At 48.1% G+C, this 14,268-nt stretch overlaps 1 protein-coding gene across 2 annotated transcripts in view; it reads right to left on the reverse strand.

The window, feature by feature from the left end:
- RAI2 (retinoic acid induced 2) overlaps window positions 1-13,945 on the reverse strand; it is a 47,855-nt gene extending 33,910 nt beyond the window's left edge. For both annotated transcript variants that reach the window (XM_037377849.1, XM_037377850.1), the window contains exon 1: window positions 13,803-13,945. The gene's annotated coding sequence lies outside the window, so the exon portion shown is untranslated. The remainder of the gene's footprint in view (window positions 1-13,802) is intronic.
- Between the last annotated feature and the right edge of the window lie 323 nt (window positions 13,946-14,268).

Below are 14,268 nucleotides of genomic sequence, written 5' to 3' on the forward strand. Positions count from 1 at the left end.
TCTCCCCTCCAAAACCAAGGAAGAAAAAAGGAGTTCTCCTGTGTTTCTTCTTTTGCAGCCTGGAGCTGCCAACCTGTTTGGCTGGGCTTAGCACCAAGATCATCCAGGAGCCAGCTCACCCACCCAGCCAGCCTGGTGGCCTCCAGCTGCTGATGGCCAGCAGCACCTCCAGGAGCAAGGTGAGACTCCTGTGTGCACACGAGCTTGGGTGGCATCGTGGTGGGCGGCTGAGGGTGGCAGGAGAGATGGAAGGAAAAGGGGAAAGATGCAAGAAAGCTGCAGGTTTTGAAGTGGGATCAGAGACTGGACATCTCTGACACAAACCAAAAGAGCAAACGCACCCTGTGCCAGCCCAGACTCATCTCTGCTAGGGCTGTGTTGGCTAAAAGTGTGATTTTCCACACTCATAGATGGGCTTTTTCATGTCAGCTGGTCTGTGTGGAAACAGACCTAGGCTTAATGAGGTCTAATTTGTTTTAAATCCATAGGTTTCTTTTTAATAATTAACAGTCCCCATCGCTCAGCAAAGCCATTCCTTACCCCTGACTACTTGCTATTAGGAATGAATTTACTGTGAAATACTGTTAAAAGGTGGAAAGCAAGTGACATAATTCAAGTTTTAATTAAAAAACATATATATCACAAAGCCAGAGCCATAGAAGGAATCATAACCGAAAAAGCAAAAAAACCCTCTTCCTCAACCCAATGCCTACTCTCCCCAATTACTTGCTTTATTCTTTTTATGCTATTTGAATTCTTGTAATTGGTTTCTCTTACTGGATGCCCTGCACCCAAACCGTATGTAAGGTTTTCTCTCTGCAATTCCAGGAACTAGAGAACGTGTCGGCATCATTACCATGAACATTACACACGCTCACACGCGAGGGTCCAGGAACTACAATTAACACATTAAGAAATAATAACTGCCAAGGGAGCAACGGAAGATAAACAGCATGGAGCTGATGTAGCAAGAATTCTGCTTGGGAAAGGGCTGTCTCTTGGGTAACGGGCAAGGGAAAGAAACCAAAGCACCGTGCAGCATTGCCCATGTAGCAAAGAAATCCCCCAAACCAGCTGAACAACTGTTTATACATTAATTTCTTGAAATTTAATTTCACTAAAAGTATTACTGGCTTCAAACTCAATTTTGAAAGAATCTGAAGGCTCCTGTTTACAAAGAAATAATAATTGTGTCCTGTTTGAAAGTTTAAACATGATACGGTTTTTGCTATTTGAAAAACTGTTCTGATGTGCTGTAGGTTTGTTGTTTCTCGTTCTGTTTTTTTAATAGAAGCCAGAAATGTTTATTTCTTTTATACATGTACTTATATATATGTATGTAAAATACATTAAAAAACCAAAAAAAACACTTTTTTTTCCTGCTTGTTGACATCTATTTTGATGATTGCCTTCTTTTTTCTCTTTTTATAATAAAATTGAAAGAATTAAATTATTTTCCAATTTTCCTAAGGATTTTTAATAAAAACAATTCTTTAGATTCCAGAGTCTTTTATTTAAAGCTTCCAGCCTGCAAATGTTTTGTGTGAGTAGTCCTGCAGAAGCTGCATAACAAAAGCCTGCAAGAGTATGCCCACCATTTGGATATGTATTTTCACCACTGTAACCAGCAGAAATCATGGACCAGAGCGGTCCTTTGGAAACCAGTTTTGACTTTTGCTATTTCTTTCAGCTGGACTAGCTGAAGGCCTCAGTATTTTATTTTTCATTGAGATTAGAAGCCAAAGGAACGCGACAGCACAGGCGAGGCTTATGAAATGCTTTGTCTCGTGTCTCCTCCACCTTGGGGCTGCACAGCCACAGAAAACCCAACAAAAATACTGCCATGATAACCCCTTTCCTACATTCACTCACATCGCTGCGAGGCAAAAGGGAGGCAGAAGAGGCTCAGACAGGAGGGTAGGATGAGCAGCCCTGAGCAAACCCACCTTTCGCCGAGAGAAGGGTGCATCCCTCTCAAGCTGGGGCGATGCCCATGACCCATCTGAGGACTCAGGCGCAGGGTTTCTGTGACAGGCATGATCCCCCACACTGCACCCGAGCATCGCTCATCAGTCAACTAAGACATTTCAGCAAATCACATGGCACTTTGTAAAAACATAATTGTTTTTATTTTCCAATTTTCCATGTTTTGCGTAGAGTGCTGCTGTGTTCAAGCGAAGTGAATAAAAGCATAAACAGTGAGCACCATCTGGAGAACATTCTTCCAGCACGCTGAGAAATAGCAGCTGCCTGCGCGCTACCTGCTATAAATAAATGTCATTTAAAAATGTCCAAAAAATTGTTTGTTCCTATTTGATGGAACCGCAGCCAGACAAAAAATTTCCTTCACCATGTGTTCAGGTATCTGCCATCTTCACAACAAAAAAATAAAGACCTGTAGATGTTTGTTTCTCATTCCTCTATGTTAATATGGGTATCGCTAATGGATTATCAACCCTACATGTTGCTCTAATAACAGCAACAGAGGTGGCAACTTAAAAGTAACACATAAACAAGACATTCAAAATCCAAATGTTTTTTAAACTGTACTAGGTTTTAAAATGTACAAGATGGTGATATCCCTCAGCCTGCTAGCAAGAGAACGGGTAAAATTATTCTGGCTTTGAACTGATAGTGTATCTGTTTGGAAGAGAAAAAAAAAAAAAAAATTCGATAATTTATTTTCAGTCTAGCACAAAGCCACAGCGATCTCCCTCTCTGCTGACAAAATACAGACCAAGTTGGCTGTGGGGCTGTGATGAGGCTCTGTGAAGGGTCAGTGTTTGCTGTGTTTGTTTAATCACTGCAATTAGAGCTATGCAAATAATGAAATTGTTTGCTATGGTGGCCAGGCTGGTGAAAAAAAAGAAACCTAAAAAGAAGTGTTTGGGTTGAGCCATTTAAGAACCATTTTTTCTTTTTTGGTAAAATGAAAAAATAGAATTGTTTTGTTTGTTCCACTCAGAGGGCAGCAAAGCCTTGACAGAATCCATTCAGTGTGAAATGAAAAATACATTTTCACAACGAAACAAAGTGTTTGCGCATTTGACATTTTTCCTTTCATTTTTTGTCAGACAAACACTTTCAGCACCCAGAAAGGGATGCTTTGGAGAGCTTACTGTTTGCTGGGGGAGGAAGGAAAGGATCTGACCATCCCTTATCCTAACCTCAGACACATCTCAGGCCTTCTTGCCAGGGCAGGATTGAGCACTCAGCTTTCTTCCCTGAGGAAGCCACCGCCACCCTTTGCTTCCCTGCTGCCAGGCGCCACGCTCTGGGCAGCCCCCAGCTCCGGGAGCCCAAGCGGAACCTTCCTGCTCTCCCCCGTGGTGCCAAAGGGTGCCGGGCGGGTACAGCTACAGGGACAGCAGCGTCACCATCTCTTGCTTACCGGTAGCCCAGGCACAGCTTACACATCTAAGCAACCTCACTGATACCGGGCCAAAGCTTCATCCCGCTTACACTCGTGATATTTTGAACCAACAGCTAATGAGGTTGATTATCTGGCCGCTGGTTTTGGGGAAGGACAGTTCTGATCTCAGGAAAGTTAGTGATAAAATTAAAAAGCCGACTAGAATAAAAGGACTAAACCCACAGAGATCAGGCTGAAGAAGAAGAGGGTTGGAGAAACCTTGGGGAGTCATGACCCCAGTACCCCAGGCACTGCAAGATGCGTGCTCCTCTCAGAGGCAGGGCTGCCTCTGTCTCCCTCTTTCAGCCACCTACACTGAAACATCTTCCTTCTTCAGTGCTTCAGGGGACACTTCAGTGGGTTTCAGGTGGGAGGGAGGTGCACACATGCTTTACAGAGGAGGCTGAAGCTACCCACGGACCTGGGAGACAAGAGTACTCCCACACTGAGCACCTGGGTCTGGATGAAGCAACTGCCTTGAATCTTCCACAGCTGTAACGATTTACAACTGCCTATCAAAAAACCAACAATGACCCCATGCACCGTGTGGCTCTTCCCAGAGTGGCACAGCCCCTACAGCCCACAGGCGGTGGGTATGTGCTCCGCGCTACAGCACAGGGATGAGGCAGCCTGAATTCTCACTGATGAGCCACCAGCGGGAAGAAGGATTTTAAGAAATTACAGGATTTTTTCCCTACATTTTTTTTTTTAAAACATTGAATTAGTAAGTGTCATGAAGTGATTGGGAGCAAATCTATCTTGTGAAACATCCACAAAACCGGGCTAGGTCCCTTGAAGGAGAGAGTGGCTGTGACTCCCGAGGCACGGGGCGCATTGCTGGCCTAGCTCCTCGTCATCATTTCAGGGCAAGAGTGGAAATGACAGACACAAATCTGATTTGGTCCCTCCCTCAAGCTATGCTGCTTTCTCCAAAACCAAAGTTATTGTACACTGGCATGTTCACCCAGCAGCTCCGCTAAAGCCTTGTGTTTCGCTGGGACTAGTCACCGTTCCCACTGGAAGCAAATGCATCATTTCCACCATATTTTATTTTCTGTTTTCGCAGGGACTCAGTGTGCCAGGAGCTGCAGGAACAGGGACGAGGGTACAGTCCCTTCCCTGATGAAATCATCATCTCAAACCCAGCAAGGACAGGAAATGATAACGTGGTTATGGTTCCCATTAGCCGTATTTTTTCTAATATAAATATTTTAGCTACTTCTATTTATGGAGCCCATTCACACTAGTTAGATACTTCAAAAAGGATAGTTAAGCTGTCTGGAAATCAAGATATTGGACTACTGATTTTGTTAGGATGATGATTTGCCTAGATGAACAAGGTTTTCCCAGACCAGGTGTGCAGGGAAGGCAGGTGGCAGGAACGTGTCTGTCTGTCTGTGCATGCACACATGCGTGCGTGCGTGTGTGTGTGTATGGGGAGGAGGGCTGTTCTTTGGTTTTGCCTTTGGTCAAATTCAAACAATGTGCAGTAACAAGAAGTAAATGTCATTTTCCTCCCATCCATCTTAATTTGGCATCCATTTTAAAGCTTACCTTTGACCTTTTAAAATGTTAATACACTTAAGCAGATATAAAAACCACAAAGCTCCTGGAAAAATTAATCATAGCCATATCACGATGCTAGTCTAAAAATGTAACATCAGTTGTTTTCCTCTTTAATTTCAAGTAACATTTGTTCGATGCTGCAGCAGTAACTATGCTACAACTAGCTATTATTTCCTTTTCAAAAGCCACGTTAAATGCTATAGCAAAACCCCATCAGCACAGCCAGCACAACCTACCATGATTTTTTTTTATTGGCTAACTGCCTAGAACCACAGAAAAGGTCCTGAAGAAGACCTTGAGAAGTCACCTAACCCATCCTTCTGCCCCAGGCAGGACCAGCTCTCTCCAAACCATTCCTCACAGGAAACCTTACTTAGACTTCCTTAAAGTAGCAGCCTTAAATAGAACTGGAAAAAACTGCACAAAGTATATAATGTAAATAAGAAAATAATTCATATACGTGCACTACATATACAAGTATGAAAATACAAAGAGACAACCCTGACCTAAATGATAACTCTCCCACCTCTGACCACTTCATACCCTTTAACCAAAGAGTTCAAAACAGGAAACTCTAATAAAAACACTTCCTTCCTTTTTAAAAATAAAAGGCTGCTAGCTTGAGAACCCCAGCTCTTTGGAAATGCAGTGGCACCTCTTCTCAAGAAAAGTGGTTTCAGAAGCACCAGGTCCCACAATATTCAGGCCTTTACGCTTCAAAGCAAAGAGCTCTTCAGTTCCACCAGAAAGCAAATAAGAAGCAAGAGTGATAACGAGCCTCTCCAGTAACCAAAGCAAACCTAAAATGTCTGGAGCCTGCTCGTGATCAAGGGCATCCGCCTGACTGTTGACTTAACCATTTCAGGTGGGAAGCTATACTAGGTTCCTCTGCAGTTACACGCTATGAATGTGGAGATCCATGGCACACAGCCATATGCTGCTTTCACTTTATTTTCTGTAGCATCTGATGGCATCCAGGGATACCCCCATCAATTTAATAACCCCCTTTAGAAGACAGAAAGCTATCGTGACAGCCAAAATGTATCCTAAAAGACAAGTGATGGGACAGTTTTGCGGCTAAACACAGCCGCTACCCTAGCATCCAAAAAAATCGCTTAAGGATCTAAATGGCAAAGCCAAACCAAAGGCAGATGCATTCCTTGAGTGAGTGGGGAAGTGTAACTCCTTGCAGCTGATTTCTTCCACCTACCATTTACTTCTAATTACTTTGGTTCCAGCACAACAGGAGCATGGCCAAGCAGTCTTCCACAAACTGAACACCCGCTTGAGTACAACAGTGGGGGGAGACACAAGATAATCAAGCTTGGCACCACCAGCCCCATGAGAGAACGACACCCTTTCATGTGTCCTGCACGCACAACACAGAAGAGCTCTAACCCAGAGCCCAGCTTTTTCCATCATGGAAGCCTTGTGAATCCACCCTAACCATACATGATTCCTCCAGTGGTGGAATGACAAGAGGTAACTCCATCCACCCCCCAGAGACCAGAGATGAATTAGCAGCACATCACAGCTACAACAGCGAGGCTCTTCCACGTGTTCTTCTTCTAGGATCCACTTGTTCAAGTACAAATGCATACATCTGCCTGTGCATCTGGATATTTATTTACAACTACAGATTACACGCTCTCTCCAATAAAGAGCATCCTGTGCCAAAGGGACCTTTTGCTCTTGCAACAGGATACCCTCCAGGGCTGCAGACCCATGCTTTGACTGATCTTCTGGGTGAAGCAATCTGATCCAACTTCTCTGCCATGGGGCTTGTGGAAAACTCTCCCCCAAGGCCAGGCTTTTTACATAGTGGGTCCAACGGGCCTGGCACCTGCAGCAACTGTCTCTGAGGACCCCAAAGACAGCTGCCCAAGACAGTAACACAGACAAGAATCTTCCAAACAAGGAATGCTCCTTCTCATTTTCTTCCCTGGGAAGTACACAATGCTTTGGAGGCGGGGGGGGGGGGGGGGGGGGTAAAGTACAATAACACATATCTGTATATACGTTCCTAATTCCTTCTGGCATCCCCCCAGTATTCCACAGTCTAGAGAGCAAGTTCAGCCATGTGAGCAGTTGTCTTCCCCCACCTTTCTGCGGGGCAGACCTCCTGGCCGAGAGCTGTCTCCTGATCTCCAGCCCCATCACCAAGGCCAGAGATGAGGGCATCTGTTATGCAGACAGTGATGCCCGAGTGCTCCATTAGGAAAAATCGTGATTTAAAAACAACACGTTGCCCTTCCTGTTTGCTTTGCAGTGGCCTTCCGTGGATCCACCTCTACAGCAGGTGATCTATCACCAACAACCAGAAAGATGCATATTATACAGCCACAAAAATACTTCATATTTCACTTAGTTTCCCGTATCTTCCATTCTCACTGCCCTTCTGCATCATCCAGTTCAACGCTCCTCAATATATTTTCTTTACCTTATTTATATATATATCTAAATATATATATATGTGTATATATATGGACTACCTAATTATTTTTTAAACCAAGGACCATTTTGTGCTGTATTGTCACATAAGCTTTCAAAGACAATCAAATTTTAATAAAAATAAACACAATGAATACACACGTCTCTCTTTGCCACTCACGACCCTGTATTTTGGGGTTTTTGCTTGCATGCCACAGAATGCACACGTGCTGTTGTTATACTGCTTGTGACTGGTTTATTCACCATCTTCTGATATTCATGGACTGTAAGTTAAGTAACACTTCTCTAGCTAATTAGTTTATTCACTAAGCACAGATGAATAACTGATGAGCTACAAAAAGTCGCTATTGTCTGAGTCAGTCACCAAGTAACTAACTTGGCCATTCAACCAGGGAGAAGTTTTCATCTTTGAAAGGTGACAAGTAGCTATGTAATGACTTCTATTATTTTCTCAATAAACTCAGAGAAAATAGGACATTGCAGCTAGAAACACACAGAAAGAGAAATTAGCTGCTACTGTCATTAAGGATTCAGAGGCTGAAAAAGAACGTTGGTGCAATGCAGCTGGAGAGGCTTTATGGAGTAAAGTGATTATTCTCTGGCCATTAACGAATTATTTTTCACTGGCACACAAGACCTGCACTCCTTTGGCATGAGGAGCACACTGTCTGCCGGGGTAGGCAAGGGCCATTGTCCTCTTGGCCCTCCTGGTGGCCACTGCACTTCTCCCAGCTCTTTGTTTCTATGCCACAAGAAAAGCAGAGAAATAATTTAAAGGCTGAAGCACATGCAGACGTTAGAGAAGAGATTGCTCCTCAACAGTAAGCCTGACCAACTGAATTTGGAGCTACAGCCTAGGATGTTCAGGGGGGCGCTTGCCCTCAGTAGCCCCACTGAAGCTCAGTGACAAACTCCCTCTGACGATCCTGCCCATCAGAGCTGACCCCCTGTCACTGGCTCAAAGACAACAAGATAATTAAGACACTAATAGACCTGGTCAGCCCAGGGGCTTGTTTTGAGATCTTTGCACCTGCCATAGGGGAGGTGGGGGGGAATCCAAACCTAAGCCCAGCTTGCCCATCAAGCCAACAGCAGCCACCTTTCTCCTGCTATAGCGGCTGCTCTCTAGCCACTTTAAGGGTAGTGCAAGCAATACAGGGACCTGTTAGCCACTAAGCTGAAGGACGCTTTTTTTCTGAAAAGCATGAAGAGGACAGGACACCTGTCCTAGGCTCTTTGGTTAATTCTTGAGAACTCTTAACTCCATATCTGATGTCTCATAGAAGCGTTTCCAAACAACTACATGCACAGATGGAAATCAGTGACAAGTGGTGTCCCTCCGGGGTCTGTACTGGGACCAGTACTGTTTAATATCTTCATCAATGACATTGACAGTAGGATAAAGTGCACTCTCAGCAAGCTTTTTCAGATGACTCCAAGCTAAGTTGTGCACCTGAGGGATGGGATACCATCCAGGGGGACCTGGACAAGCTCGAGAAGTGGACCTATATGATGTATCTCATGAGGTTCAACAAGGCCAAGTGCAAGGTCTTGTACCTGGGGCAACTCTCAGTGTCACTACAGGCTGGGGGATGAAAGGACTGAGCAGCACTGCGGAGTAGGACTTGTGGGTACTGGTGGATGAAAATCTGGACCTGAGCCAGCAATGTGTGCTCGCAGTCCTGAAAGCCAACTGTATCCCGGTCTGTGCCAAAAGAAGCGTGACCAGCAGATCGAGGGGGGTGATTCTCCCCCTCTACTCCCCTCTGGTGAGACCCCACCTGGAGTGCTGTGTCCAGCTCTGGGGTCCTTAGCACAGGAAAGACATGGACCTGTTGGAGTGAGCCCAGAGGAGGCCAAAAAGGTGATCAGAGGGCTGAGGCACCTCTTCTATGAAGACAGGCTGAGGGAGTTGGGGTTGTTCAGCCTGGAGAGCAGAAGTTCTCCAGGGAGACTTTACTGTGGCCCTTCAATACTGAAGGGGAGTTGTAAGAAAGACAGGGACAGATGTTTTAGTAGGGCCTATTGCAATAGGACAAGGGGTAATGGTTTTAAACTAAAAGAGGGTACATTTAGACTAGATATAAGAAGGAAACCTTTTTTATGATGCGGGTGGTGAAACACTGGAGCAGGTTGCCCAGAAAGGTGGTAGATGCCCCATCCCTGGAAACATTCAAGGTCAGGCTGGATTGGCCTCCAAATAACCTGACCCTAGTTGAAGATGTCCCTGCTCATTGCAGGGGGGTTGGACTACATGACCTTTAAAGGTCCCTTCCAACCCAAACTATTCTATGACTCTATTAACCAGCAAAAATAAAAGGGTACTGGAAACAGGTCCAGCTCAGAGGGTTCCAGTCACTCGCACCCAAAGCCAGCACTTGAGTGCAGAGCGGCAGCTGCCGCAGGGGTCCCCCAGTACACCCGGCCACTCTGGGACTGGACCCTGTAAACTCACCCCACCCATGTCACAGTGCTGCTCTGCACCTTAAAGGACAGCATGGATAGACCTGCTGGGGGCCAGGGGGGTGCAGGGAGGAGGGAGGGAAAGCCAGAACTAACAAGAAACATTAAATCGTCTGGCAGACCAACTCCTCCACAGAGTGGTCTATTTACAGAGCTGCTTGGTGCCCTGGGAGGGATGGGCAATATTGCAAACCCAGGAACAGAAATTCCTGAGGAGAACTGAGACAGTTCTCAGTTCTGAGGTTAACAGTGACCCCTCGCAGCCTAGGACCTCTCACGCAGCCACCTTCTTTTTGAAATCTAGAGTCCGCTGGGAGAATTTAGCCTAGGGCTTTGAACAAAAAATAAGGAAAAATTCTCTTCCTGAAGACAGTCCATGAAACCCAAGCAATGCTGAAAAGTGTTTTACTGTATTGTTATTCTGTAGATGCCATTTCTGGAGGCGTGACCCAGCACAGCCTGATCTCAAAACAAAGCCATTCGTGGCTAGCACCACACATTGCCAACCTACTCCTTCCATTCAAAATAAAATATATTAAAAAAAAAAAAAGGCAAGTACCCCCATAAATCATTCATCCATCCCAGTTTCATAACGAGAATATTTGTCAGCTCCCATTTTGCTTCCCTTTCTCCAGCTGCCTGCCCTACAAAGCCACCATTTCAGCTGCCTGTGCATACAGACCCGTGGGCACACTGCGCCACAACAGCTCCTGTATCTCCATCCTTCTGCCTGTGGAGAGGGTGGCCACCCCTCTCGCCCAGACCTTTGCCTGCACCACCACAGACTTTTCAAGGGATTTTTTTTTTTTAAATACATACATTTTTTTATATCAGTAGCCCTGGGGCACCCATCAGATGTACTCAGCTCCTGTAACAATCACGTGATTTATGTAGAAGTAATTGGGGTTAAACTATCTGCCACATCAAACTCTTCACATTTGGCCCCATCTTTAGGACCTAGAAACATCTGAAATAAATAAAGCCATGTGTCATTTAACAGGGTCTGGGCTTAATTAGGATCATTCTGGATTTTATGGGAGAAATCTTGTACTGCCAGCTTTATGTGGCTAGTCCATCACTTGCAAGGTTATCTGCTTTTTTTTTTTCCTTTAGTACCTACATCAAAATACTTCTATTTCCACACAGCTTTTCTTTTCTTTTTCTTTTTTTTTTTTTTTTAATCCTCCAACCAGCCGGATGACAACCACTCCTTATCTTTGGCTGTCTTCCATGCTAAAATAAGAATGCTGTTGTTACGCCGAGAAGCTGCACCCTTCCACCTCCGTTCCCTCCCAACGTGCTCACAGCTGGCTGCGCAGGAATGCCCGAGATGCCGTTTTCTGGCCATTTTTCTGTGATGTTGCTGCAATTTACCCTCCAGCTATGATTTGTATTACTAAATCACACCGGCCCTCTCTCATGACACGGGTTTTGCAAACCTAAAGTGACAGACGGTCTCTGTCCTGAAGAGCCAGTGATACTCAGCCCATCTTCATGCCACCGCTTCCCTGCCTTGACGTAGGCTAGACGACACGAGGGCGAGCACGCAGCCAAACACCTCTCAAGTGATGCCTGGCGATTTGATTAGCAGCAGAGAATGACTGGATTAGAATAGGGATAGGATTAGAGACTGATGAATCGCTGTGAGGTTGCTGCGTCTGTATTACTGGCTCCAGCAGCAGCATTTGAATGTCAAACCGTATGCCCTCAGAGCAGCTAGGTACCACCTATTGCAGGCTTCAGAGGGTTGTGTGCAAAGCAGTTCGGAAAGGTAAAGGAATGAGGGTCTGAACTGACAGCCCAGTACAGGCAAGCCCTTGGTGGGTCACGGGCAAAAATGAGGAGGGGGAGGCAGGGAAACATTAAATGATTTGCCCAAAGCTACACGGGCAGTTTGTGGCAGAGGCAGAAACAAGAGCCAGATTTTCTAAAAAAATTAGTTCCTTGCACAGGAGATGAGCCAGCCGCCTTTGTTACATGCAAATGTATTTTTTCCCTGTAATTCACACCGCTGCAGGCTCAGCACAGCAAACGCCAGCTTCCCAAAGTTGTAGCGCGTTCAGCGTGACCTGCTCACTGCACACCATGCCTGCTACATGACTAGCTCCGTCCTCCAGCCCGCGCTTGCAATGCAATGCACGTGTGTTGCAAAAGCTTATCGCTTGCATTTTTGGCAGGAAGCGATCAGGAGCCTGCAAAACCCATCCCTGGGGTGATTCCCAGTCTGACCCGGATAGCTCTGGCTACTGGAGCACCTCCAGAATTTAATGTATACATGGAAATTCAGCATCACTCTCCAGTTAATTCAAGCAGTTATCCCCTCTTCAAATTTGGCTTCAATCATCTCTCAAGGTGAAAGCGATTTCAGTGTCTCTTCACGAGAGTCCCATTGGAGCTTACCACAGAAATGCCACAAATTCATCAGAGACGCCAAGGACAAAATAGTGAGGGTGCATTAATTAAACAGGCTGCTTTAGCAGAGCTGCACAGGAAAATGTGCAGGCTACCAGCAGCCTCCTGCACTAGTTACTGTAGTTACATCTGATCAGCCAGGGCCGCTCACAGAGTCATGACAAGGAAGGAAAGGCTTTTCCAAATTTACATATAAAAAAAATGGAAGCGTGCTGATTTTTCCATCCTATACTCGCCTTATGCCTGAAACACTCCAATCAGCAGCATATTGGTGAGGAAATCTTTACTTTAAATGTTAAGCCAATTTGCTGGTGATAAACAACATGAAAGGTTGCTTAGAAAAAACTAAGAATATTTCCTCATCAAGTTTAAACGGAAAATACCTGAAGAATTAATGGGCAACCAGATACTCCTTCCTCTCGAACGCCATACCCCTATTAGACTATATTTATTTTCAGTTCTGCATTTGAAGCGTTATTTTAAAAGATGACTTCTGATGGAGAAAGGCATGCGAGAAAACTATCGCCCACAACAGCGGCTAAATCCAAGCCAATCTCTTAAAAAAACAGGGGGGAAATAAGAGAAGGCGAGCGCCTGCCCTGCACCCCCTGCGCAGGGCGCCCGCACCCCGCGGCACCCCCGGGGGACGCAGAACTTGGGGCACCCGGCGCTCACCGAGCGCCCCGCCACGCACGCCCCGAGGGCCGCGACGCCGGCGCAATGCCCCACGCCCCGCGACAGCCTCATCCAGAAAAAGCCATTAAGGGGGACGCAGGTGACAGCTCACCCCCCTGGCAGCCTCTGCCGAGAAGCCGGGCGGCAGCGGGAGGAATTTCAGCCCCAACTTCGGAAGGGTAAATCCGCCTTCTCGCCCGTGATCGGCTACGAGGGGGGGACCCCAAAGCATCCCACTCCCGCCCATCTTGAAACCCACCCTGCGCCTCCGCTCTCCTCCCTCCCGAGCGCGGAGCCGGGCGCCCGAAGCCGCTGTGACCCGCCGGGTGTTGCTGCCCGTGGGGCAGGAGCCCCAAGCCGCGGGGGGCGATGCCTCCCCGCCGCCCGCACCGCTCCCCGCCGCGCACCCACGGGCGTGATTCTGGAGAAGTTGCGCAGGCAGCAGGAGGAGGAGGAGGAGAAGGAGGAGGGATGGGGGTGGGGGGGTTGCTCTGCCCGTGTGGCCACGGTCTCGCCCCGTCCCTCTCCCCGCCTCGGTCCTCCGCGCCCCCCCACCGCCGCAGCCCCACTGCCGGGACAACCCGCACAAAGCCGCCGCCGGGGTCTCGCTGCGCCCGCTCGGCGCCACCAGAAACAATAGTCACGGGCCGAAGCGGGGACGGCGGAACCGCCGCCGCCCTCCCCGCGGTACCGCAGAGCCCGGCCGCCGGTGGCAAGGCGGGGGCGGCGGAGGGGATTCTCGCAAAACGCCGCCGCCCCGGCCAACCTGTCACCGCTCCGCCCGCCCGGGGTTGTCGGTGCGCAGCCGCTCCGCGGCACCTACCTCCGGTGGAGGGTGCGGCAGCCCCTAGCTGGGCTCCATGGGGACCGCAGCCGCCGCCCGCCTCTGTCAAACCCGGCCGCCGTCGCCGCCGCCGCCGCCGGGGACGCGCCGCCCTGCCCTGCCCGGTACCGCGTCCCGCTCCCCCCCGCGCCGGGAGGGGCGGGGCGGGGCGAGGGGCGGGGGGCGGGGCCGGCCCACACTGTACCACGCCCACCACCGCTCGCTCCGCCCTCCCGCCGGCACGTCGCCCCCCCCCACCCGCGCCCCCACGGAGCTCCGTGGGGGCGCGGGTGGGGGGGCCGGCGTGCAGGGGAGGGATGCGTGGGGTAGGGCCCGCTGGGGGTCCCGCCGAGCCGCCGCAGCCTTTGCGGGAACAAGCCCGGCGCCCGGGAGGATGCTGCGGCAGGCAGCGCCATCCTTGATAAATCGGATGGATTTTTTGCTCCCCGCTTGCTTGAAGTTTTGA

The sequence above is a fragment of the Falco rusticolus genome, chromosome 2 (genome assembly GCF_015220075.1).
Source record: "Falco rusticolus isolate bFalRus1 chromosome 2, bFalRus1.pri, whole genome shotgun sequence".
In the NCBI taxonomy this organism is placed as follows: domain Eukaryota; kingdom Metazoa; phylum Chordata; class Aves; order Falconiformes; family Falconidae; genus Falco; species Falco rusticolus.